The sequence below is a fragment of the Lagopus leucura genome, unplaced genomic scaffold (assembly GCF_019238085.1).
Source record: "Lagopus leucura isolate 7727_CA_CO unplaced genomic scaffold, USGS_WTPT01 Super-Scaffold_73, whole genome shotgun sequence".
Lineage (NCBI taxonomy): Eukaryota > Metazoa > Chordata > Aves > Galliformes > Phasianidae > Lagopus > Lagopus leucura.
The window spans coordinates 56,557,356-56,583,541 of NW_024962252.1; the positions used below are offsets into that span (position 1 = coordinate 56,557,356).

At 38.1% G+C, this 26,186-nt stretch overlaps 1 protein-coding gene across 3 annotated transcripts in view; it reads right to left on the minus strand.

Annotated features, from left to right (window-relative positions):
* The window catches only part of LOC122185143 (SAM and SH3 domain-containing protein 1-like), a 519,052-nt gene that overhangs the window by 433,600 nt on the left and 59,266 nt on the right, over positions 1–26,186 (minus strand). The gene's annotated exons all lie outside the window — the stretch shown is intronic.

The window sequence follows — 26,186 nt, forward strand, 5'->3', positions numbered from 1 at the left end:
GCTGTGCTGGGTGAATTAAGAAATATACTTGAGTGGACACAGTCCAGGAGAAGGAAGGTGCGTAAGTCACCCTTCTGTTTCTTAGAGATCTAATAGCTTACAGGCTGCTCTGTAATTCGTGACTATAGGACAGATTCCCAAAAACAGCCAGAGCAACACCACAATATGGTCCACAGCCTTCCCCCAAATACAAGGAACTGTCCAACATGAGTGGTAAGCCAGTTACCCATATTATGTGTGCCTTTTCAGTCCTTTTCTATCCCTTGTGCTTCAGGGAGGCAGGAAGAAAAAAAAAAATAATAATATACACATCTATTTCAGTACAATTGAATTCCTACCACATATATAGCATAAGGTCTTAGTAGCCATACAGGAATGGTTTAAGTATTATTATAATTTTTTTAATTTAATTGTGAGATCTGGTAAGGCTGTCTCTCTTCAGAAGAACAATACAGATATTTCACCAAACTTTGAAAACTAGAGTAGAGCCCTCTCTGAACCATTTTCTACACAACGTGTGAAATGCTTGCTGTCTCAGAAGCAACCTATAAGTATATATTTATAAACTGGTAATACATACTATATTACAAATGAAGGAAAAAACTGAATAGAAGAATAGAATTGGTGGAATCATTTATTCAAAAATAAATACAAAAAGGGGGAATTAGATAATTCCACAGAGAATTTCTTTTTCATTTAAGATAGCAAAGATAACACAGCAGAATAGTTTCTACTTTCTCATACTTGAACGTAGCATTTGTGTTTGGACAACTTCTATCTAAGTTCTGTAATTTACAAACCAAAGTACAAGTGTAAATAAATGAAAGAAGCAGAATGAGCTGTCTGGGTTGCTGGAAGAGAAAAGGGAACTACGACTGTTCTGTATCTATTCACATACCTACTACAATACTCATACTATGAGCCCAGAGTATGTCACACCTTGACATACTTGTCTCTAAGTCTGGAGCAACAGCATTCAGTTGTGACCACTGCCTCAGGCTATTACTTCAAGCATGCCAACTACTTCTTGCATGTCTCTTTTCAGACTGTATTGAAAGAGGAAACATTAGAAACATAGGTACCTAATTTATGCAAGTTCTTCCCATCACGCAGCTGATCACCTATTTGAAGCCTACTCTTATACTTTGAAATTCATAAACATAAGAGAAACAAATGTGATAACTTGCCTTAGAAAAGCACGCATTTTGTTAAACCTATTCTGTCAATTCAAAATGTTTCCAGTTAAAAAGGAGTTCACAGATCACCCAGGGACTGCACACCCCTCAAAAAAGACTGGACACTGTCACTTGGCCATGGTCACATCAGCTCAGCATCACAGCTGACTGCATATTGATGTATAACTGTCAAAAAAAAAACACACACTGGCCCTTTATTTTACGCTATTGAATCCTGGTTGTTCAGCGAAAACATCAGGAACCTGAATTGAACAAAGAGGTGTAAAAAACTGAAGTTAAAGTCTACCTTGCTAGAAATCTAAACATTAAGAAAAGCCACTAAGAAGTGAAATTACATTTACTTCCATTTGTGGAAGTAACACTTCCAAAATGTTACTTCTATTCTCTAACTAAGGCAGCAGAACTCCAGACTTCCAAGTTAGTTGACAAGAATGCACTTCTCCACCTTTCAGTCCCTGTTATGAACTGAATAGCATCAGACAAAACAGCTGATAAGCTTTAGTGCAGAATGTAATGTACAAGTCATAAGAGTAGTATCAGTAAATATACCAATTATTTCTGATAAACAAAGATTGTAGTGAATGAAGTAAATACAGCTAAATTATTCACTGTGAATATCACACGTACTTCAGTTTATCTACTGGATTTTGCCCTTGCTGACTGCAGGGAGCTATATCAAAAGCATGTTTTATAGACACTGAAAATCCCGAATCAAATGTAACCAGATGTGTAGCAGGCAAGTTTTCTGAAGTTCGGAGTGTAGGTCTAAGATCCATAAGATAAGTGTGATAGATAAACAAAGATTTAATTGGAAACACCTCTGTGCCCAAGGACATGATCTTCATATCTTTGCCTCGTGCCTCTGACACTATTCCTCAGGTTAAACCTGAAGAATGTCAAACACACAAGACAAGTTTGCAGACACAACATGATGATCCAGCTCAAAGTACAGTAAAAGAGAACTGGAAGAAGCCAAATTACTCGAATCACAGGAGAAACATATGAGTTGCCCATGCATCCCTATGCTGAAATCACCTTTACGTATAAAGCATGAAATTTCAGACCGAGTTACTAGAAACTCCATAACAACCATTTTCCCTTCATTATCTTTCTACATATGAAATTAATTCAGACTATTGAGAACATTCAAAGAGCATGCCTCAAACTAGATAGGTTATGGAAAAAGGCACGCAGTGAGGTTGTTGCAGAAAGTGACAGAGACATCTTTCAAGTAACATGACAGAGGAAAGTAAAGTGAGCAGAGGCCAGAGCTGAATTGGACCATCTATTCTTTCGAGGCAGAGGAAGAACAGGGCCTTTGGGCATATTTCTTTTATTTTAAGGAGAAAAACAGTCCCGCCATCTGCACATAACGTATTGCTGTTACTTAACGTTCTGCAATTTAAATGAAAACAAAAGCAGACTTTGCAATTTGGTAATGTGAGGTTCTGAATTAATGACAGTGAGAAGATGAAAAGGGAATATAAATGAAGGAGTTCAGTACTAGAATTCCTATGAATAAAGATCCAAATATTTGAGAGAAAATTTCCAAAAGCGTCTGACTATTTCACTGTTACCCTTCAGTAAGGATTAGAAATATATTGCCATTTTCTGACAACCCACTAATGTATATCCTTATTGAAACTAAGAGTTTTATTACAAAATGAAAATATAATTTATCAGGAGTTTATGAGTAAGAAATTATTTTACACTTTCTAATCTTCCTCCCACCCAAATATCATAAATGTATCATTGTTCTCCTGAGAGCACATCTCTAGTGGAATATAAAGACGGTGCTTACAGCAGCATTTTGAGTCAGTTAGCAGTTAATCATATGTAGAACTGTTAAAAACTAGGGGACCAAATCATTTTTAAACCTCCCTCGTGTACTCCGTAATTGTACCATGGGAGTCTGACAGCCTGATGAATATTGGGTCAAAACTGTGCAGCATGCACAGTGCTTAGGTGACCGAGAAGGTAATCGTAAAAACAGCTTGAAAATCACACAGGGGAAAAAAAGGTCTTTAAGAAAATAATTTCAACTACAGGAAATACAGACAAATTAAAGAGTGTTTGTCCTGAAATTCAGCTCTCAAGTCAACAAGCAGAATCAAGGGGTCTAGAAATCAGATAGCTGTTCAGACTGACAGAACACAAAGGGGCCAATGGAGAAGGTCGTACTTAACACAGCTCCTTACTGTCATACTGAAATGGAACAAAGTGTTGTCTCCAACATCTCATGAAGTGTAAGTCTTTCCTCCATTCCTGTTTTGCTGTTGTTTTTTTTTTCTGTTCACCTATTGTGATTCTCTTAACTTTTGGATTCCCATTTGATAACTGTATATAGGAGCATACGTACTCATATGCTAATGTTAAAGGAAGACCTCCATGCTCTGAACATTTCTCCTCACTGTGTAGATTTTCCCTCTTTTCCTCTTTAAAGCCATGGCTTTAGGTACTCAAGAGGAAGGCAGGAGAAAGGTACCATGCAATTAGCCCCATTATCATATCATGAAAGTTATTCCTCATCATATAATCTTGCACAAGAGAGGGAGGTCTCTCAACTGATGATTCTGCATTTCATTTTCAGAAGTCTTACCCTTTTAAAACAGGGTAACAAGTCCTCAAAAGACGAGCGAAAAACAACTGGGCACAAAATCCATGTATAAAAGGTGCGTAAGTTGTGAAGAAAAAACAAACCTGCAGTGCCACAGAACAAGAGTTACAGTGCCTCTCCTTCAGAAAAAATTACCCAAAGCCCCACAGTTTAGACTCCTTGCCTACATCCACTGTGAGAAACCGGCAGAAGCTGGGTTTTCTTTCATTTCAGCATACTGCAGTTTGCAGGGCAGCTTCACCAGCCTGTTCTGAGCAACCTTCCATTTCTTGGCTGCTGATAGATCTCTATGACTTCAGCTGTCACAAAAGCCTCTGAAAGCCACACTGGTTCCTCTGCTACATCAGATAATAAAACACATCAGTCTCCTCCTGAATTCACTTAGATTTGAGCACAATTTGTTTATAATCTGTTTTCTACCATTAGCTTTCTACCATTTTAGCACCAATTGTGTATGGATACCGTAAATCATATTCACAGCCTTGGCAAGGGAGAAGCAAGGGTGCAGAAGAAGCTTGAAATCAAAACTAATTCACTCTGGAGTCCTGTCAATGTCACAATGGGAGGTTTTACAATTCAACAGCGTGGCTTTAAGTTTAAAGCAGTACAAATCTGTATTGTTTTGTTTTCTTCTATATTATGTAACATAATATAAATGTGAAACAAAACCATCAGTTTGTTCTCCCTGGATATCCATTATGTCTGATCTTTTTTGTACAGTACCTGGCTATTAAGCGTGGAAACTCCCTTTTTAACTTTTGCAACATAAACAAAAATGAAACAAACAAACAAACAACTCATTAAGGTTACTGACTCTTTACTTACCACATTTTGGAACTAGAAGGAAGAAAAAGATGTTAACAATAACATTCAGAATGCTATATTCCATACTTTTGAAACGGAAAAGAGAACAACTCTAAAAACTGACCACGTCACACAAATGAAAAAATGTGTGTGTACTTACTACTCAACTGGCAAAGAAGCTGCTTGTGTGAATGCCAAAGAAAATTAAATAATATTCATTTGGAAGCCATTCAGGACTTAGTTTCACATGATTATAATGAATTAAATGCAGCCAGAATTCACAGCATCAAAGTAATCAAAATAAAACAAGGAGAAAATAGGCGAGAGAGCTTGATTATTTCAATATAAACAATTATATCACAGAGTAAATAATTTTCAGTGACACAGCTAGGGAAAATAGGTGAAACCCCACATTATGCATTTTGCCTTTTGGTGTTTTTGCACTTACTATAGTGCAAATACCACTGTTTGAAAATATTTAATACCACATTAAAAACTGGAGTGCAGTTGATTGACAGAGAAGGACAGGGATTAAAATCCCCAAGGTTTACTAGCCTAAAGGCAGTCATGACAAACTGCTGCCAGTTGCCCAGAGCCTGCACAGCTACTCGAGCGCACAACCCTCAAAATAGTCGTATGTGGCTGAGGACAATCCCTGCTGTGCAGAGCTGAATTTCAAACTGGGCTCAAGAGAAGGGAAAACATCAACACAATCACACACAAGTCAGTCACATCTTACATTCATTATCAGGTTTTTCAAAGGAATCCCCAAGGTAGCTACATTTCACAGAACTGAAGATTTAAAAGAAAGGGAAGAAAAGAAAAACAAAGCAACCCCTTCCATTCAAAAGTGTAGTTATGCTGTTTTATAAAAGCACAACAAGTCATGAAATAAAATTGCTTAAAGTAGATTATAAGGGAAAAAAAGGTATTTAGAAAGAGAAAAATAAATGCTAATAGACTAGATAACTGAAAAATTAAAATTGGCAAGAATAACACTGGTACCAGACAAACGAATGTCATTCAATACATAAGTTAAATAGCATTCAGCTGAGAATCTTGAATGAATCTTGCCCCACAGGGAAACCTGCAAAGAGATTTTGACTTGCTACTCAGAGAGCACAGCTACCTGTCTTGTCCTCTCTGCTGTGAAAAGTCTACGTATCACTGCAGCTAAATGCACTGTATCAGCAGTAGGATGTAATATGTTAACATGCTCCAATTCCCAGTAGTTCAGCAGAACTGATGTGTGAATAAGTTTCAATTCCGTACACTGTGATGATTAATCGAGTCTAGAAACATAAAATACACAGTTGGAAAAATCTTTTTGAATTGAGAGTGTAGACAGGAAGATATCTTAAATTATCTATTTGCACGTCAATGGTAATTAGTCTTTTTTTTTTTTTTTTTTCAGCTTTCTGGTGTCAGATTGAAATTTCATTTACTGTGGTACCCCAGAAAGAAAAGGGGTGAGAAAAGATTACTAATGACTTCAAAAGAATTTTAGCGATCCAGATACAACCTATTTCTCTGAGAAAGTCCACAGTAGTCAAATAAGACTACCACGAGCCCTTGCAAATAGAAGACAAGCAAAATAAATACACATCTGTGACTGATACTTCAGTGCTATGCAGGAGAACAGAAGTACAGCCTTGGAGCTGCTGTTTGCTTTCCCCTTTATTTTACTGCGAGGCAGGAAAAGCCCAGCTACAGCTCTGCACTGTCCTTGTGAGAACCTTCCCACTGCATTGCCCTTTCTCACCAGTGGGAAGTATTTCAGAAACGAAATTCAGATTTAAATGATTAAACAGATCAGACTGGTTAGCAAGACTGACTGCTGCCAGCAGTGTAACTGTCACTACTCAAATCTATGAATCACCCGTCACTCTCACAAAGGACACAACCAGGGTCTGTCGGTTGCCACATTTCAGGCACAGATGGGAAAGCTCCCTCCTTCTGCTAATTGACTGGGAAGAAAACTCATTAAATAGCATTTTTCACCTGTCACAGTCCACGAGCAAACTCAGCAGCCCTCTCAGCTGCCCACCTGTTGGGGAGGGTATGGCTGACGCTACAATGGCTTCTCTCCTGCTACCAAACAAATGCCCTGTTGCTTGACGCGAAGAACAATACATCTTCACTCTGACAATTAAGACCCTGAAAATCACAATGTCACGTGCATTGTTAAGTTCTATCTCTACCAGAGAAAGTATTCTAAACCCTGATTTTCATAGGCAGTAAATAAGTTCAAATACAAGTTCTGCATTTTGTTGAGGCTTTTTTCCCTTCCCTCCTTTAAAGCACTGTCAGCACACTGAAGCTTTATGAAGACTTTTCTTTTTCAAAGAAATAAAGAAAATGCATGAATTTAGTGTGAATGTGAATTTAGTGTGACTTTTCACTTTTTCATAAAACAGGCCCATCACTATTACTAGGACTTAATGGAAAAGAATGCAGAAGTTAATACTGAAGGATTTTATTTCTGTTTTGTGCTCTATTTTCTGAGCATGCTTAAATCAACAGCAACATAATTTTGCTAAGTCAAACAATCCAAAGGCATCTATGATGACAGCAAAACATCCATGCTCAGCTATCAAATCCTTAATTTCCATGCTACACTAATAATAAGAAGAATTTGGTTTGTGGCATTTGCTGGAATGGTTGAAGTAGATCCTAGACACCCATGCTTCTTCACTGGGTTGTAAAAATGAACAGCAGACTTAAAGGGCACCACACCTAAAAATACTGAGTGATGCATTAGGTCCAAATAGAGTAGATATACTCTACAAAAAAAAAAAAAAAACACAAAAAAACACAAAAAAACTTACCATCATAATTGTATGTTCTCTCATGTAAACAACACCAGGAAAAATAAAACAGAACAAATCTAGAGCTAGAAATGTCACAAGAAATATTATAAGAATCAGCAAGAACATAGGGTTCCCCATAAAGGAACACTGTGAGAAAGAACAGTCTCCTTCTCTAGAGGCATTCAAGACCCGCCTAGATGCTTACCTGTGCAATCTGGTCTAGGGAGACTGCTTTGGCAATTGGGTTGGACTAAATGATCTCTAGAGGTCCTTTCCAGCCCTTACAATTTTGTGATTCTGGGAAAGGCTTTGGGCAACCTCACAAGAACTTGGGACACTCTCTACCACAAACCCTGAAAATACAGTGCTGAATAAAATTCCACCAGTCCCCCATCAATAGTATCAGCAAAGTGGGAGACTGGGCCTAAGCTGAACCTGCAGTCAAAACTTCTCCCACTCCCACTGCTGCCTTTCTCCCACCACCCCAGAGAAAAAGATCCCCCTCGACCCCACACACACCCAGTACTTGCCCAAACCATTGTACATCATAGCTGGTCTCTCCTGCACACAGACCTGTCCTTGTGTGTTAAATTAACAGAGCTGTAGGAAGAAAAGAACTTTAATTCAAACATGTGCTGCTTTCAAGAGCTGCTTAATGTCCCATATGTTTTAAGATCTGCATGCCAGCTCCAAACCACAATAGAATTTTCTCTCATAAGCACTGAAAAAGATTTTTCAGGATACTGACACTGAAACTGAAAGAACCACCAAGAAAAACTGCCCCAAAATAAATTCTTTTTTCTCTCATAGCAGGTTCATGTGACATGAATTTTAAAAGAACTGGTCCCAAAACTTCAATGCATTCAATGTTTCAATGCTTTTTTCTGCCTTGCTTTCCTTATCCTTCTTGCTAAGAAGGGCTAGTTTACTTTTTATCTAGTCATGGGTCAAGATCTTGCTGTAGAAAGCAGAATGCACAACACAAAAAGAACCCTTCCTTTTAAATATTATATACAGAAAAGGAGTAGCAGATAGATTAGAGAGATGGAAATCCAATAAGCAAAAGAAGTTTAGGGAAAGCAGTACTGATCAGCCCAACAGACACCTAGCAGGTTCATTTTCCATAAAGGAGGGATGTGCAGGAGAGCAGAGAAACAGTTCTGCAGAGCTTCACAATGAACTCCAGCCAAGTATGAAAAGTCACACGTGAGAACCTGCTACAGGTCTCATGTGAGGATCTTGTAAGTGGCACTGGAGACAGATTTGAGGGAGCAGATGACTTCCCCAGGAGCAGTTTCATGTTAGACATGTTTCATGTTAGAGCAGAGACAAAAGGGAGCAAAGACAAGCAAGACAAATGGAGAAGGCTAAGTGCCTAAAAAAAAAAAAAAAAAAAAAGATGCAGAATGTGCATTAATTTTGTCCTACTTCTTTCTGCCATCTTCAGAAGCTGCTGAAGAAGATGGAAAACAAATAAAGCAAAACATGAAGAGAGATCCCTTGTTTCAAAAAAATGTTAATTCACATTTCACTGTTCATTCACGGAGCAGACTCCAGGCCTAAGCTGCTTTCCCTCTTCTGAATTTCCTCCATGAGACATGATGGTAACAGTCATCAGGTTAGATGAAGTTCGCTGCATAGACAAAATTTGCCTGTTTTTCTACTTTTGCGTCCTACATAAACTGAAAATACTCCAAAGAAAATCACTGTATAAGCCCCTTGGTTTGGTTAAGCTTTGTAAAGATTACCACAATGTTACAAAACATCTAAAAAGAATGCAAACAAAACCCCATATTGTTAAAAGTTATTTGGTCACTACCATCCTATTTGAAACGCCTTTTTTGCCCCTTTCTTGCTTCAGATGGAGCAATCCCATTATATGTTCAGATGTCAAACATGGTTAGTGAATACAATACTGTCAAGACTATTGCAGACAAAGAATTTTTTTTTCTATAACGTGTTTTGTTTGTACAAAGAACTGTGCCAGGGATCTGCCATGTTATATCATATCCTTCAATGAAAGTAATTTACAAGGAAAATGAATCACAGGCAAGGCAAAGAAGATATCAACTATTTCTATATCCACCCTGTTCCTTCCTGTATCTGTGCCTGGAAAAAACAAGCAACAGAAGTACAATAGACTAACCTCAAATCTGGTGTGATATCATTGAAGTCAAAGATGTTGCAGCATGAATGAATTTGGCACAGCATCAATTTAATTTTTAGGAATGCTGAAGCCAACCCTGGCACATGAACATTTGCCAATTACTCGGCAAGACGAAAATTTAACTTTGGTGTTGAGGCACATTATACCACTTCCACACAATTTGCAAGTAAGCATCAGGCAGCACATCACATACTTAATGTCAATGGTGCAGAAGAACAAGGCAGTAATTGCTATAAAAAAAACCTGCATGAAGGGTTAACAGAAACAGCAATGTACTGTCACAGCCCAACAAAACTCAGTCATTTACTACACCCAGCACGCAGATTACAGCATCAGAAGGGCAATGTCAAAGTTATGACTGAGGAGTTACTTCTAACATTAGTCTTCATGTCAAGCATTTTCCTACATTTTCTTAGGAAGACCATTCTTTGGCGTAAAATTTCTTATGCTTTAATTATTCTACGAGTTTGGAGGGTATTTGGCAGTCTTGTAAAATTGTGTATTAAAAAAAAAAGGAAATCATACACCCAAGCACAAAAATCCTCAATCATCAGTTTCGAGATTATACAAACTATTTTTTACTTCCTACTTCAGTATCTCAAATGTAACATTTTATATTGCCCACCAGCATTATTTACCACCTACTTGATTTTCATTAGAAAGGTGTATCACATACCAAAACATGCATAACTCCTCCTTGATTCATCTTTTCTGCAGCATCTCTCTAGTAAAATGCATATTGCCACTGAAGCCAAGGGTTCTCCATACCTCACAAGAAGACGCAGCTGGAGAGGGCACAAACACTGCTGCAAAAAGGTGATGAGGTACATGTAGGACCAGATACAAAGACAGACAAATGATGAGAGATGAAAATTTCTCCTTTCAGGAATACTTAAAGATTTGTGCTCCTGTAATGAGCAACAACAGCGCATATAGAGAGGTAGATATTAAATATATTTAAAATATGTTAAATATATTAAATATATTTAAATAAAATATTATATATATTCATATTTATCTATTCATTTATTACTTCTTTGAAGATCATGTGGATGCCCTGTCCCGTATCCACTGCTCACATATTCCCATTTGCAGCATACTGAAATGAACTCTGTCTTGATGTAGGTAATACCTAGTGCTTTTATTTTGTTTCAGTACAATTGTATGTCAAATGCATTCAAAGATTTATAAATCTAAACGTACATTTGAAGCATCTCTGAAAATACTGTGCCTGGTAGTGCCATTATTTAACTTTGTACATAGCACTGTAGTGGAGTGTAATACTGCATCCCTAAATTACTCTCCATGAGTGTAGTCTGTATTTAAAATAATAGAAAATATATTCTTTCTAGATCTCTGCTGAAATATGAGCTACCAAAAGCCATAATTCCAAAGTATAGCACTGTTTTCATAAACTCACCATACACTCCGACATGAAGAAATGAAGGCAGACAGCCAATGTTTACCAAAGAGAAATAAAGAACAGTATGTAAATCAACTCCAAGTTTGTGGACAGAACAACGCACTCAAACATCTTCAACTAGAAATGCTGGTGATTACTTTTACCTGAGTAACTCTGGCATATGTGCACATGCAAAAGAGTGAGAGGTACTGAGAATACAGTTTCCTGTTTTTAAGTTTTCTTCAATTGGTACAATGATGTTCAGCATCATCCTTTTTATTCCCTCGATATGCTGGCAGCACACTTGTGAGTCACATTTAGATTGTCCCTCATAAAGATCAAACTAGCTTTTAAAGGTTTAGTAAGCAGCTTCATGACTTTTCCTTTCTGTGTACGAAACCATTTGTTCTTCAGCACAAAACAAATTCCTCTCTTTTTAGAGGCCATTAAGAAACTCAGCCTAATAAAACTTAAAAAATAAAAAATAAAAATAAAAATTGAATTTAATTAAAATACTGTCCTATGTGTTACTTAACCATGACTTCTGCTGCATTATGAGCAGTAACTTCACTTTAATGAAACATAGCATATACATTTGCTGAAGTGACAGCAAAGGCACATATACGTTATCCCTCAGAAGTAGTTATGTATTCCTCACCAGATTTTTTTCCCAGAACACACACAGAGCTAATCTTTACCCCCCTGAACTTCTTACAGTATTCTCTTCTACATTCTTTTACCATCACCCTGGGTTACCAGAATGATGTATTTTTCATATTCACGGTATTTATCTCTTTTATGCTCAGGATATTAGCATTATTTAACATTAAATGGAACATTATTACATAGTATGTTCGGCATAAAGCCAGTGTCTGTCTACTTGCAGGTGAGTGAAAGCCACTAGCAAAATTACATTGCCTTTAGTCTAAGATAATCATCCAGAAAAATAGTTTTGACCTACTTAGATCATTAATCCTAATCAGCCTCACTGCTAAATTCTTACACAGAGGACTAAAGCCCCACGTTTAAGTAGTATTCTCTATGGGATAACATCCTCCTGTGTAGATTTGTGCAACTATAAGAACACCAAAGGTCTCATGGACCTCAGCTCAGAGTTAAGCAGCTGCACTGCTCTGTACCATTAATAACTCTATACCAGCAGATGCAGACCTGTACTGTAGGTTCTCATTTATACATAAGAATCCCATCATTGCATTTGACAATTAGTATTATGCAAAAATCAAGTATAAAACCAAAACCCAATAAAGACTTCCAGCAAGATTCTCTTTCTTCTTTATGCTTGCAAATTGAAAAATTACAGATTTGGGAAAATAATCTTTCCAGTCTAGCCTGGCTTTTGGTCGTGGATCAAACTATTTAACTTCCTTTTTCTCGCTGCACTCCTCCACCCCTAGTGCCCTCTCCCCTTACTAAAAAGCAAAGAGGTGGTCTGGTTAAAATATAGCTACTTAAAAACAGGCTATTGTTTCCTTCCAGCTCTGAGACCACCCACATTTACCATATTGAATCTTCTTTGCACTAGACAGATTAGACTAATGCTGCAGCTCTCTCTGGCCTGCAAAGACCTGCTACTCTGCATTATATTTATCACTGTTTGCCACCATCACTGCATAAACAGAGCATTGTGTGCTGGCTAAATGCAGAGACACAGACACTGAGCTAGAAACACTGCAAAATCATAGGCATTTCGTGAGGGGCTCAGGACAGCATGTTTAAAAATAGGCAGTCTTTGCCTTTTAGGGACTGCATCTAAAGTCTTTTGTTTTCTTTATACACCTAGAGTTGTGACTTCTATATTTTCCAGCTATTAATAACCCTGCTATTAATAACCCACAGCATAAATGGATGTGGATTATGTTTTTAAATATATCAGACCATGCATTCTTTTAAATCATGAAAACATCAGACTGAAAATTCTTGCTCTATTGCTAATGATACTTAAAGTCACTTATAAGCAAAATGCTGCCCCTTAGATGTCAGCTTGTATTCTTAATTCCCCATTCTGAGTCCTTGCAAAATCACACGTCTGTACATGATCTCTTGGAAACAGGCCGCTTGTTCTTTCTTTCCATTATGGCCAGCATGAATGTGATAAACTGCAACACAGATCACATAATCGGAGCCGGGCAGTGTTTTCTGAGACGCACACTGAGACAGGATGAGCAACAGGAAATTCCAATGAGGTATGTGGAAACAAGTTTTCATAAGGAAAACAGTCCAGTACTGAAACAGAAGGCCTCATCAAGCTCAGTGTTCGTTATTGAAGATGCTCAGAATAGGAATGGACAAAGCCTTTTGCAACCCTAATTTGGTCCAGTATGGAGTAGAGCATTGGATCACCTCCAGAGGTTACTCCAAACATACAAACCTCTGACTCTAAACCAACCTTTCAACATTTTTGCTTTTTAAGTGGCTACTCTTTCTAAGCCACTTAATAACTAGATAGTATCCCAGTGTTTCCATCATGCATATTTCTCCAGGAGCTGCATTTCTGCTTTACGAGTGGAGAAATAACCTATTCTCCAGCAACCTGGGAAGCTGTCTTGAAGTTCTTAAGCATGCTACACAAAAAAGCGATTTCTTTCTCATAGCCTTGGCTTGCTCCCTCTGCCCTCCATCACTACACCCAGCTGTGGCTTATAACTGGCTCTCTGGTATTAGCTCTCTTTGAAAACTACATCCTACTTTTGCAGAGCTGTAGTTTTTAAATAAGGTTTGCTGCTGCACAGTTCCACAGAGTTTTGAATCCCTCTACACACACACACAAAGTTGTCTGTGCTTCTGTAACTCAAGTTTAACTGCTCAATGCTGTTCATTTGGATGATCTATTCCTTAAAATATATTAACATATAATAAACATATAAATAGAGGAGGTGGTTGGTTGGCAGGTTATTTACCACAGTGGTGGCTACACTGGCTTATATTAACACTCCAATAAAATCATACATGCATCTAGAATCTATGGAGAACTCTGGAACACTCAATTTGTCTGTAATTCAGTACTGTAGATGGAAGAAGAAGCTAAGAAGCTTATAGGCAGACATTGATAACCACATGAGATTACAGTAAGAGCCAAATAGTAAAACAGTCCTCACTTACAGTCTTTACTATGCTCTATATTCATCAGCGACCGAGCTTTTGCATGCTTCAGGGAAGCAACAATAGGTGTAACAATACATACACCAAACTTACCTCTATCTATTTGGATGAGCAGGGAAATACAAAAGAAGCTAAAGGGAACATTGAGTGATAATAAGCAAATTTAAACCATGAAGAAATGCTCAAGTGGACAGGTGGCTGTCACTTTCAAAACATTTTTAAAGCTAGAGCATATACAAATATATTCAAATATTTACAACTTTGTCAACCGAGACTTAGCAGTCCTTTCATATCATTTATAATGATTTCTTCATTCATCTAAGAACTATAGCCTTACCATACTTCTCCTGCTTTCACAATTTCTAATATAAAAAGATAGCTTAATACAATATTAATGTTGTTCCGAGATGAAAGCAGTTTTGTTGCCACACAGTTTCAGGTATTTCTTCTTCCTAGCTTTGATAAAATATCTAAAATCCAAATACAGCCTCAAGCCAAAAGTTTATGAAAAAATAAGTCCTAAAATCAGATGAAACATTTCATCCTGGTAACTGTAATTTGTATTACTGGAAATTATAAATAAATAAATAAAATATTTTGCCAGTGATGAACAAAAGCCTGCATGCCCCATTTGCAAAAATCTGCACCAGAGAAGGTAACCCACTGCTTCAAGGCTGCCATGAATGGCATCGTTGCCCATTACCAATAATGATGCAATCCAGGAAACTGCTACCTTCAGCTTTGCATTGGTTCAATAGGCCCTGATTAACTTGCATACTGCGTCCTTTCTGCTTCTGTGTGAGACCCACCTGACATTAACTTTGTGATATTCTAATGCTACCCCTGTGCAGTGCATTGAAACCAACATTCAGCTCTGTACACGGTTCTCTGGTCGTAATCCTCTGATTTGCATGGATGAGTTGACAGAGACACTCTTCATTTCACGATGTGACAGCTGTGCATGGCCATCTGGAACATTGCATGTCTTTCACATCACTGTCACCACTGCTGAAATGCAACACCGACTACCTCACTTTGCTCACATCCCACTATTTGGTCTCTATAAATGTTCAGGAAGCATTAATGAACGTCAATGGGTGCCATTCTTTCCACACAGAGGAATTCAGTTCTACACTTTCATACACACTACCATGACAGACGCCATTTTGTCAGACTTCCCCTCTGCTGCCATCTGTCACATGGCAAATAAAAGATAATGGAATAATGGGGGAAGCTTCAACCTCTACTGCCATACCACCAAGATCCACCTCTGACCATCACGAGCTAACAGAATAAATAGGAGGCATTGCTTTTGGAACTGCCCTTGTACTGTGCCTCTCAGATAAAGAGGTCTAATCACCCTCTAAAGGAAAGAGGGTGACCAGAACACACAGCCTAAAATGAAGAGTATAAATAAGGTATTTAGTTCAGAGAAATGCTCTTTGTTTCAGGAGCCAGAGAAATAGTTCCATTTCTTCTGTTTGAGTCAATATCACAACAATTTCAGAACATTTCAAAGCAGGAAATTCCTGACCTCTTTCTAGTAAGGCTTAAGGCAGGAGAATTCTGGTATCACTTGCTGCTCTGCCTGGCCTTCACTTGCACGACTTCGACTATTCCCACTACAGAACCACAAGATAGAGACAGCATTCTGAACTCAACAGTATTAGAAACTGCAATGAGCTGTGCAGTACACTTTAGGATCTCACACAGAATGTACTGAATAAACAGTTGTCGGCAAATCAGAAGAATTTAAAAGAAAAGACAAGCTACCTGCACATAGGTGTAAAAAAGCAATATTACCTTATTTGATTTTTAATTTATTGATTTTTCTCTATACAGAGATTATTTGAAACATGAGTGAAAAGCTAGTAAGCTTCTTTCATACACTCTGGAGTTTATCTGCCACTGAACCATGCACAGTAATCACAAAATACAACAGAAATGGTTGTTGTAGATCTGTGGCTCAGCACTGAATGAATTATTCCATCCCTGAATCCCCACATTTAATCTTCAGACGAGTTATAGCTGCTCTCAACATTCACTATTAACTCTTCAGATGTATAGGATTTAAGAGCTACTGTGTTTTAGAGAGGACCACCTGAAAAAGTAAAATCTTTGGCTTCTTTGACCATTGTGTTATACATAGAGAAGCTTAGCATATGCAGTTGCTTTTGTTCTGGTGCAAATTTTTTTTGCAGCTTTTAGATGATGAAATAGCCTAAACTAATATTAATCATGAAACTGGTGCATTTAGGTAGGCTTAAAGTCCTTATTTATGGTGGATTTATAGAGTTTATTTTCTTCTTAGACAGATGATAACACATTCTATGCAGAGAGACACCCATACCACAGTGAAGTATCTTCTGGCTGGATTGCATCACCAAATGCCATCACAGCAGCCTTGCGGTCTTGGGATGTGAGCTGCTCTCCACATTCACAAGGAAAGGAAGTTCCTCACAGGGCATCCCAGAAGCCAAAAGTTTGAATAAGCGGGTGCATAAGTATTAAAAAACTAAACTCTAGTTTATTATTTTTTGAATTAATGAGCCTTTGTATGTGTGTGCAAAAAACAGTTTCCAATTAACTGCTGCCTCTCAGCTTAGATTAGTGCTATCTGCAAGGTAGAACATTTTCTTGGGCAGCCTGCACTATAGCACATTCTCCAAAGGTAGGAAAATGATCTATAACCTCTTGTGTCCTTGCTCACTCTTCCCAGGTGGGTTTGGGGAGAGAATCAGAAATGTTAAAGTACAAGAACTCATGGCTTGAGATTAAGACAGTTTATGAAGAAAAGCAAAGTAGCACATGCAAACAAAGTAAAACAAGGAGTTCATTCACAACTTCACTTCAGCATACCAGCTTTCAGCCACTTCCAGGAAAGCAGGGCACGTAACGTCTTCTTGGGAGGACAAATGTCATCACTTCGAACATCCCCCTTCATCCTTTTTTACATCAGCTTTTGTTGTCTGCATGATGCCTCCTTTTGGTCAGCCTGACTCAACTGTCCTGCCTGTGTCCCTTCCAGCTCCTTGCTGGCAAGGCAGCAAAAGAAGCAGAGATGTCCATGGCTCTGTGCAAGCACTACTCTATAATAAATAAAGCATTGATGTGTTATCACCACTATTCTCATCAAAAATCAAAAACATGGCATTCATACAAGCCTCTATACAAAGAGCATTAACTCTATCCTACTCAGAGCCTCATGACAGATGGTTGAATACATCTTAAGAAAATATCTAGTTTTAGATCCACTGGGGCTTGCTTGTGCCTCAGCCTTCACTGCAATGCATGAAAGTGGAAAGAGGAGTGAGAATGCAAGAGTTCATCAGTAAACATTTTGCATGCGCACACAAACAAGTACAAGATGCTCCAAAATGTCCAAGACCAATAGAGGATACTTTCTAACTCATCATGACCCACAGGAGAATCTTTTGCATACTTCAAGTTCACTACACACTCTTCAGTGATTCCCAACATTCTTTCACCTGCAGTCATGGAACAATAGGAACCTGAGGCCCAAACTTTTACAACTTGTTTACAGGTCCTCTAAGTCACAGCAAGAATCTTCCTTACCAATCTCCTAAGGTTACATCTGAGTTGTTTGGTAGCTTTATAGATTTACCTTTGTCTTAGTTATCACATTCTTAACAGATGTAAACAGGACAAAACAAAAGATCAGCCTTTAAAGAAACTTCATGTTCTAGAGGAAAAAGCTTTCTTGACCATCCTCTGTCATTTGCTTTCACGGCCTCATTTTGTCAATAAAGCTGTTGTTCTGGCATTGCAGCACTATTTCATAGCACTATTTAGAATAATAGAGAAATCAACTTCAAGTATCTCAAGCTACTAATAATGAAATTCTGTCCCATCTAGGTTTATAGCAGAACAAGAACAGCACCAATGGCTAAATAGGTTTATTGAAATAGAGGCACATTACAGGGGTGTTTCAAAGAGAATAACATGCCATACTCCCATTATTTCCCTACCAGGTTATACCCTTAGAAAAATAAGCAAACAAGCAAACCACCTATTCTGCATTTCTGGAACTTCTGAGGGGGGGGGAGGGCTTTTGGGAAGGTGTCATTTTGGGGAGATCTTTCTCCTTAGCTTAACTATAGTGAAGATAAAATAAATAGTTTAAACTGCTGAATAGCAATTCCAAAAGAATTGCCAGTTCATGTGAATTATCTACCCCCTGTAGCATGCTTACTAACCAAAGTATTTTTTTTTTCAGACAAAGCAATGTAATAAATTTAAATGAAAATAAGGACAACAGCAGCACAAGACGCACAATAAGAGATTTGTGCACAGCATGGAAAGTATCTAATAAGTAAGAAAATTATGCTCATGGTTTACAGTGCTGAATTTTCAAAGCAATATAGCATGTTTATTACTTGCTACAATACAGTTATTTCCAACAACTTAATGAAAAAACTCCAGTTATAACTGCTAGTTGCTGTTGGACTCACTGGGAATAAAAAATTAATCTAGGCAAAGTATTTGAAAAAAATATGCTATTCTATCAGATCTTTTAGCACAGTCTTAACCATAAAGAACACTTACTGAAACACATATTACAATCCTGCAAGAAAACTTCTTTCAGTAAATTCTGGGTTCTACCAGAAGGACAGATGAAGTATAATACAGTTGCCAGCAAAAGTTACTGGACAAGGCACAAATAACAGTAGAACTAAAGGCAAAATAACTTCACATGCCCTCAACAAACTAATGTTAAAGATCTCATTATTAGCATACCTAAAAAAATTTCCTCTTGGTTTCCTCCACATCTAGAATGCTATGAGAGTTTATGCACATACATCCTATCACAGGATGTGATGACAGTACTGAATAAAATGCCTCTGCATCTTCTAATAAAGAGTACAATCCTTCAGTCTTTTTTTTTTTTTTTCTTTTTTTTTTTCCCTCCCACTAAAACTATCTTATAAATTGTTAGAAATCACCTTCCAAAACCCTCTGCTGATAATTTCTGCTAAGGTATCTGTGATAGTTCTGGAACCTTTCTATACAGTTCTTTCCTCTAGCTAAATTATTTCATATATTTACATAAGAACCTGGACTGCCCTATTGAGAAAAGATAAAATAAGATTCAACTCCTCTTCAAATCTCATTTACCACCTGCTGACTAAGGATGCATGGTACCTGACAGAACCCACCTGCTGCCACAGCAAGGAAGCTGGGTCTCCCTGCACCTTTTTGTGATCCTCTGTGTTACAGCCAATGTGAGCAACTGCCTACAGCAGCAGATTGCTGGGGACTGCAAAACTGCCCTGGTCCTGCTGCCTCCTTTCCGTGCCAGATCTGCATGTGTCCTTCAGCAGATGCAGGTAGGCCTACCATGTGGCTTCCCTCCTACTGGCTACTTGTGCTCACCCGACAGGCCTCACACAGCTAACTCTGCCAAGTCAGGCTTCTTGTAGCTGTGAGAAGTGACCAACTGCAGTCTTCTAAAGCACAAGTGGCATTCACACTGTGGGCTAAAGAGATTCCAAAGATTTCCTACATTAAATCATCAACAATGCAAAGACTGCTATCTGAAAGTAATGTAGGAAAGCTCATCAGACAAACCCATCCAGGACCCTGGTTCTCCACTTTCCCTCAAACAAAATAATTTCTCTTTCTCAAATTGCCCTTTGCTCTTCAGTGCATAGCCATCTTTGGCTGCCCCTTCATTCTCCACTGACTGTTATCAGGCATTTGTACAGAAGAAGTTCACTTTCAGAAACTCATTTTCATGACTACTTCTCTTCCCACTGCTCCCTGATAAATTCAAGTTGTGTATTTAGACAGTAAACCAATCAGCTAATATATCCATATAACCAACTATGCAATCGAGACTCACCACTTTAAATTCAGTTTAAATTCTCTACCCCTGGACCAAAACAATGCTATTAAAATGAGGATATCATAAAAAAAATTAACTGTCACAAGAACTTGATTAGGCAACAGACAGAACCTTGAGGAGGTAACATGAGGAAGGAAGGACAGAGGCATTTTACACATGGAAGCATAATGGCCCATCCATTCACCTGATATGTACTGTTCTGGTTTTGAGAAACAGGCAAACCATTCTTACAAAAACGACTACAATTTTAAGTTCACTTTGCTCAAACAAAAGAGTAAGAGCAGGTCACATCAAGTTAAAATAGTGATGGAGTAAGTAAGTTAGGATCGGCCACCTGTCTAGCAATACAAGAACAAAGTTGTGCAAAGAATTGCAGCCAAACGAATTCAGAAACAGAAAGTTTTTGTTGTTTTACAATTAGACATTAGACTGCAGTTCTTGCAACAGAAAGTGACAGCAAAAAAATTCTAAATTGAAGGATAAATATACATTTTTGACAGCTGTGACTTGTAGAGATGTCAAGGATACCCAGACATTGTGAAACAGAAATAATGTTAAGAAATGCTATTAGACTCTCAAATGTTTTGTTTTCTATCATTTTGATCACAAATATTTAAAGGCAAAACAGTTGTGAAGAAGTAATTAGCCGTCCACAGTGCCATTTATAACATCTTCAGTTATTATCTGAAGCTGTTGACTGTCCTGCCAGAGCCAGGACACCAGCAAAGGTACCACTGGGATGTAGTATTCTTGCAAATAAAGGGCTCATTCCTCATCAATGAATAAACTTTCCCATACCCATAGTCTGCAAACTCAGAGATTCTCAAATAAATCACAATTCACAGACCACAATGAACATGAACAAAAAAGGCCACCATGGATTCACAAACACTGGAAAATTGGAAACCAGAGATTTGCATGCTGTACTCAATGAAGTACACTGGATTTTGGTTTAAACATGAATTTTGGTTAAACAGGGATTTTGGTTTTAAACACGGCACAGAAGGCAGAAGGGATATATTTTGGGAGAAATAATCCCACGTTTTTAACTTACAAGCTTATTAAGTATTTTTCAGCCTTAAAAAAAAAAAAAGAAAGAAAAAAGAAAAAGAATATCTTTGGCTTAAAAATCATGACAGCTTTAGCAATCCAGTTAAAGCAAGAACTGTGTCATCCAAACTGAAAATCAAGCCCAGAGCTGAAGTCATGAATTCTCCTTGGAATGGTAAGAATAAAAACAGATTACTGTTGGGGCCTGATTTTAGAGTTTTCTTTGTCTTTGTTTTGCTTTTATTTTTAGTTTTATTTGTTGTTGTTTGGTTGATTGGTTTGCTTCATTTTTAATTATTATTTTGCATGGAAACTTCCAATTATGTTCAGCTTCTTTTATAGATTGCAATTTGTTTGTAAACTACCCCTACTATAGATATAAGAACTACACCCAACAAACCATTTCATTTCAGAAATTGAATGAAAAACAAATTAAGTCTTGGTGTTCGTTTTGTTTTGTTATATTATCAATAACATTTTCCTTGAATTTTAGCTGAAAACTCCTCAAATTCACAGAGAAAAGAGGTTAACTTCAATCTGGATAGCCTGCATCCTGGCTAACTATCACAGATGGTAGTGTGGCTTAGAGCCCAGGATCTAGTTTGATTTGAGTTAGCACCTGCTTATTTTGTAGAGAGAATGTAAGTAAAATAACACTGAGAATACTCCAGTGCCCTTTATGCAGACTCTGTTTGTCTCATAAGAACGGCTAGTTTTACACATCTGGTTAGGACAACCTCAGAGCATCTTAGGTCTGTGGCAGATGAATGTGCTCCATCCACATTATCAACAACAATATTAAAGACAAACAGGTAAACTGAAATTAAGGTTACAAACTTGAACTTACATTACCTGACGTCTGTGTTTCCTGGTGCTATCATATTGGATGAACCAGCAGTCTGCATCAGTATACGGAAGGGTTTCTGATCAACTCCAGGCATTAGCATTCCTATTGCTAGGGTATGGACATGGAGCTGATTGCAAACATCCCTATGTTTTAAATTGACTCTACTATGTAAAAAACATTTGGAAAGGTAGCTAAGGCTGAATTTTCAGAAACCTTATGGTATCACTTTGCTGACAACTGGGATGTGACTGATGTCAGCCAGCTGGTCTTCCCTATCTCTAAAAATGGCAGTAGGTATACAGCTACATCTTTAGATGCGGACTGGGCTGGTCAGTAACTGGAAATATTACACAGCCTTCCCCATTTTACATGGCCAAGACATCTCACAGCAGAAAGTTTCAGTCAATTCATGCTTTTCAAAAGAGGGCACACAGCTTTTCAAAATGGGCACACAGCTTTCCATATAGGTCCTTTTCTCACCTGTAAAATTCTGTGTAGTGCATGCAGTCTTCAGCCTTATCAAAGAAACATAAATTCAGTATATTTTCTCTCTTCACTCTTTTTGTCGCATTGTTGTGACTGCGTGTGAACGTATTTCAGGTCCTTCAGTAGCTTTCAGAGGATAAACACACTAAAACCTTACCACATACTGCATTACTCTGACTTCAGCAATAGAATGAAGTCATACCAACTAAAAATTTATTAGGAAATGTAAAACCTAAGAAAACAAAACTACTTAAACATTTAATATGCTTATTAAAATAAACCGTATACAGTAGCATCTAGTTTTCATACTAATATTTACAGATGACTTCTCACCTTCCACTCCCTCACCCTGCTTTAATCTCCAGTTAAGTACAGTACTACCATGACCTCCAATAAACTTGTCATTCTAAATATCTGGCAGGCATGGAAGTTCTATTCTCTCATGCTTCATAAATATGGTGCCTGGAAACTCATTATTAAAACTATTTTTGTGAATGCCCAAGTTCTAATTCAAGACTTCTCTAAGACTATTTAATGAAACCAAGATGTCTGATAGTTAAGTTCTTCCAATGGGCATGAGCAACAGATCTTTCACAACCTGTTAGAAGACGTGCCAAGATTAGTTTCTTTCCTGTGTAATAGAAGCCACAGGAATCAAAGTTTCTGATCAAAGTCCAGCACCTCACTACTGCCAAAAGCTGACAAGATCCTTTTCCCACTTTCCTGAAAACAGCTCAGTAATCACACTGAATTTTAATAGGATAACAATCTCTTGGACTCAGGCTGAACTTGGTTGTATTAAACCTTGATTAAACCATGTGACAGTTGCTACATACAGCATTACTTCATGTATTTATTTTTAAAGTGCACCGAGATTCTTATGAAACCTACTACCACAGTCCAGGCTTGGTTTTTACAAAGACACTTTTTCCCCTCAGCCAAGAGACTTTATAGTAAACATAAAACAAAATATTCAAGCAGTAAAGTGACAATTCTGTTATATTTGGTCAATGTCAGTTCAGAACATGTATAGCTAGATGTAGTGAATTTATCATTTCAAACTGCATAATAGGGATTTCAACACCTGCAAACATGTTCTCCTTTATGCTCCTTTGTCCCTCATTCTGCAGAGTTGTGTACTGTAACCACTCCTAACTCTTTCTTTTTCATGGCTACAGTTCTTTACAAATGATTGAACTAGAAGATTTCTGCACCAAGGTTTATTGATAAGAAGAAAGTCAGCACAGCTCTGGCCAAATTTGCTTACTCTCGTTTTGCACTGTAGCTCACTGGAAGCACATTCCCAGCTCACCACTGAGGGACATCACACTGGCAGGAGATTTAACCTGAGGCCAGACAAAGTCTTCAAAATATGAAAGTGGTATAGAACTCTTAACAGAAACCAATCTTAGTGGATTTTATGTAATCAAAGCAAAACAGACTTCAGTATTCCACACAGACACTTTACTGGAGCTAAATAGGGAAGGAGGAGCAACATGAACATCCCAATTAATGGCTTCCCACTCTCAAGCTGATGCTGTGCTTTCTGCAGAGCAGAGGAAGAACCACACAGAAACTGAGTAACTCAAGCCTCCTCTGAGTAACTTATATGGACAAATGCTATTTCAGTCAGGCAGCTTTCTTCATCAGCAAGGCACCAGATTTTCTTAACTAATTTCATGCCACTCAAAATCTTACAGAAAAGCTATGGCTTCTGTCAGCTCTCATACAAATACGTAACGCTGCTTACCAGCTTTGAATGTACAGCTAACATTTAGATGTTATTTAATTAGGTGCTTATTTAATCAGGTACACAGGAAGAAACAATAGTTCAATACTAATATATAGGTGTTGGTACTCTAGATTTCTTTCTGATGCTGATCTAGTGCATAGTCATAGCAAATCCCCACAATCTGCTGGTGCTTCTGTTACCAGAAGTAAAACACCAACCAAAATTTTTAATTAAGATTTGCAGAATACCTTGATGGACTTGTTTAAAAATTCTCTGGAATTACAAATTCCAGTGTAGTTAAGTTTTTAAGTTTCTGGTTACTGCAAAGGCACTATGTTGAGTTTCATTCTGGAATTTGTGTGTACAAGAGTTGCACAGTGTCACCAATTTCAGCTTAAGAGTTCATGCTCTGTTCCTTGAGGGTGATTAGCTGTAACAATTACCCTGGCCAAATACGGGCACATTGGAAGGGGAGAAGCACATAAAAGGAACTATGTCAGGAACAGCCCATTTATTTCTATGGAAACTGTAACAGATACACAAGAGCACAGCAACACTATCTGATAGCGTTTTGTAGCTGGGAATTTTCAGCTAAGAAAATTTGGGAACCAGCAGGGAGAGGGAGGTGATCGTCCCTCTCTACTCTGCTCTTGTGAGGCCCCATCTGTGTCCAAGAAAAACAAGAAAAACAAAGAGCTCCTGGAATGGGTCCAGAGGAGGGACACTAAGATGATGAGAGAGCTGGAGCACCTCTCCTATGAGGAAAGATTGAGGAAACTGGTCTTGTTTAGCTTGGAGAAGAGAAGGCTCCAGGGAGACCTCATTGTGGCCCTCCAGTACTTGAAGGGAGCATATAAACAGTAGGGTGAATGACTGTTTATGAGGGTGAATAGCGATAGGACAAGGGGGGATAGTTTTAAACTGAGACAGGGGAGGTTCAGGTTAGATATTAAGAGGAAGTTTTTCACACAGAGGGTGGCGATGCACTGAAACAGGTTGCCCAAGGAGGTTGTGGGCAGCCTGGTCTGGTGGTTGGTGACCCTGCACATAGCGGGGGAGCTGAAACTAGGTGATCTTTGAGGTCCTTTTCAACCCAGGCCATTCTATGACTTGCTCAATTTTTATTTATGTTTTAAACAGTCACCATCATTAGCTGTACATTTTTCACAAGCAAAGGACAAGAGCCTGCATGCCACGATCATAAAAATCAGCACAGTCAGAGGTGCTCCACCACTTGACAGCTAGAAAGACAACACTTTTGCTGAAATGCAGCACCCACCACCTCACTGCATTCACATCCACTGGCTGTCCTCCACAAACGTTCAGCAAATATCAGTGGGCCCAATTTTTTCCACGTGGAGGAATTCAATGACACCCCTTTGTTTCATCTGCATTTCCATGTCAGACGCCATTTTGTCAGTCTGCCCCTCTGCTGCCATCTGTCGCATGGTAACAAATGTAAAAATATTGGTGGGAAAACTCAACCTCTACTGCCATATTACCAACATTCTGCTTCTGATGCTGTGGGCCAACATAATAAGCTTAGGAGGCACTACTTCCAGAGAAAAACTGACACAGCATTTCTCATATAAAGAGGTCTAATTACCCTACAAAGAGAAGACAGCAACCAGAACATGGTCTAAAAAAAGGAGCCTGAAGGTCGTTAGTTCACAGTGAAACCCTCTGCACATCAGGAGGCAGCGAAATAGCTCCAGTTCTTGTTTGAGTCAAATTGCTGTTAAATGCATGTGCCAATGACCTAATTCTGTTTTCTAAAGATGTATTATTTACGCAAGAAAGACCATAACAACCTCTTCACAACTACTCCCATTCAACTGCAGAGTTGCATATTTGCCATACATACAGCACATAGCAAAACTTAACTGTAAGAAAACATGCAGAACCCAATTTAGCAGAGGGATTTTAAAATGTTAATAGAGCCTCGGTTACTTTCCAATTCAATAAAAATAAGTCTATCAGATTTCAAATCATTGGTTTACAGAAATTTTAGCACATAGAGAGAAATGAGTTAGCCTCTTGAGGCAGCAAGACATTCAAATTTAAGATGTTATGGAAACATAAAAAGACC